The following is a 2,500-nucleotide window of genomic DNA, read 5'->3' as shown; positions in this document are numbered from 1 at the left end:
TTTGGCTTGATTTTGTGACTTGGTGGTGATTTTGGTGAAAAACGAAAATCATGGTTTTGGAAAAGTGGCTGGACTCAATCCTCACAAATGCCTCCAAAGTGATGTGGGAGAAGTTTGGGATCAAAAGGAATTGATCTTGGCATGGTTGGTGCATAGCCAAGTTCCATGATTTTGGATTTTTGGCTTGATTTTGTGACTTGGTGGTGATTTTGGTGAAAAACGAAAATCATGGTTTTGGAAAAGTGGCTGGACTCAATCCTCACAAATGCCTCCAAAGTGATGTGGGAGAAGTTTGGGAGCAAAAGGAATTGATCTTGACATGGTTGGTGCATAGCCAAGTTCATGATTTTGGTGTTTTGGCTTGATTTTGTGGCTTGGTGGTGATTTTGGTGAAAAACGAAAATCATGGTTTTGGAAAAGTGGCTGGACTCAATCCTCACAAATGCCTTCAAAGTGATGTGGGAGAAGTTTGGGATCAAAAGGAATTGATCTTGACATGGTTGGTGCATAGCCAAGTTCATGATTTTGGTGTTTTGGCTTGATTTTGTGGCTTGGTGGTGATTTTGGTGAAAAACGAAAATCATGGTTTTGGAAAACTGGCTGGACTCAATCCTCACAAATGCCTTCAAAGTGATGTGGGAGAAGTTTGGGATCAAAAGGAATTGATCTTGACATGGTTGGTGCATAGCCAAGTTCCATGATTTTGGATTTTTGGCTTGATTTTGTGACTTGGTGGTGATTTTGGTGAAAAACGAAAATGTTGGTTTTGGAAAAGTGGCTGGACTCAATCCTTACAAATGCCTTCAAAGTGATGTGGGAGAAGTTTGGGATCAAAAGGAATTGATCTTGGCATGGTTGGTGCATAGCCAAGTTCCATGATTTTGGATTTTTGGCTTGATTTTGTGACTTGGTGGTGATTTTGGTGAAAAACGAAAATCATGGTTTTGGAAAAGTGGCTGGACTCAATCCTCACAAATGCCTTCAAAGTGATGTGGGAGAAGTTTGGGATCAAAAGGAATTGATCTTGGCATGGTTGGTGCATAGCCAAGTTCCAAGATTTTGGTGTTTTGGCTTGATTTTGTGACTTGGTGGTGTGCCAAGAATCATGAAATTTTCAAAGTGGTGGTTTTTGAGTTTTGTTGGTTGGAAAGTGTCACAAATGCATGCAGAATGAGGTCTAGAAAGTTTGGTATCAAAACCAAGCCATCTTGATGTGGTTTTGAATTTTTGAAATGTTGGAAAATAGAGGGTTTTGAAAAAAATTCATGAAAATTCGAAACCTTGGCCAATCCTAACGAAACTTGGTGGGCACCTTCTTGATATTATTATGGGATGGACTGGAAAAAATCACGCAAAAATACGTGTCTAGATACGTTTTTCCATTTTTCCCGATTTTCCACATTTCGGGTCTTTGGAAAAATAAAAAAAATACTTCCCCATGTCGAAAAATTCTAATTTTTTGCAGGCAATGTTGTACCATTTTTATGAGGATCCCTGCAAAAAATCTCGTGAAAATTCGTTCTCTAGGTCCCAAAACAGAACTTATGTCTACTCAAAAAAAGTGTATCTACTTGTACAAAAGTGGCTTTTGCATATTTAGCTATTATAGGGGGGGGGTGTTCCTCAATGCAGCCAGCTCTTGCACCATGGAAAATTCTGGTGCGGTCCCTTCATTCCCCCCTGTTTTGGCTTGCTTTGTGGTGGGGCAAGTCAAAACGCCCACACATGGGTGATCCACCAACTTGGGTTGGTGTCACCCGTTGTGGGCGGCGGCATGGTGGTGGCCGCCGTCGGTTCCGGCCGACTGACCCGGTGGGAAAAAATGTGAATCTGTTATGTGGATTTTTGTGGCACGCTGGTGGGATTTTCGTTGTGTGGCTCATTTCTAGACTTGTGAGCATCACGAAGGGGGTATGGCTTCCAACCGTTCGCGGGGAAGGGGCCATCATGTCTGGCTTGCTGCCGGCCGGGGGGGTAATGTCATCAGTCAGCGTCCGCTTGGGCTCACATTTGTGCTGGTTACGCCCAGGGTCATGTGGTTGATATTGAGGGCTTTATTACTCTCGGTCCAGTAGCGCGCGGCCACCACAGGGAAGGCACGGCCTCATCCGCGTGGCTTCTCCCTCACGAGCATCCTGGCGATCCGCCACGGTGGTCGTGCTGGAGAAGAAGCACGGATGAGACGGGTTGGAACTGTGGCCCGGTGCGATCGGGGAAGATTTGTGCCACGCAAATCGTTGGGTGGCTTATTCGAAGACTTGTGAGCATCACGAAGGGGGTATGGCTTCCAACCGTTCGCGGGGAAGGGGCCATCATGTCTGGCTTGCTGCCGGGCGGGGGGGAAGTAATGTCATCAGTCAGCGTCCGCTTGGGCTCACATTTGTGCTGGTTACGCCCAGGGTCATGTGGTTGATATGAGGGCTTTATTACTCTCGGTCCAGTAGCGCGCGGCCACCACAGGGAAGGCACGGCCTCATCCGCGTGGCTTCTCCCTCACGAG

The sequence above is a fragment of the Phaseolus vulgaris genome, chromosome 10 (assembly GCF_051622355.1).
Source record: "Phaseolus vulgaris cultivar YP4 chromosome 10, ASM5162235v1, whole genome shotgun sequence".
NCBI lineage: Eukaryota > Viridiplantae > Streptophyta > Magnoliopsida > Fabales > Fabaceae > Phaseolus > Phaseolus vulgaris.
Note: the sequence above shows the minus strand (reverse complement) of the source record.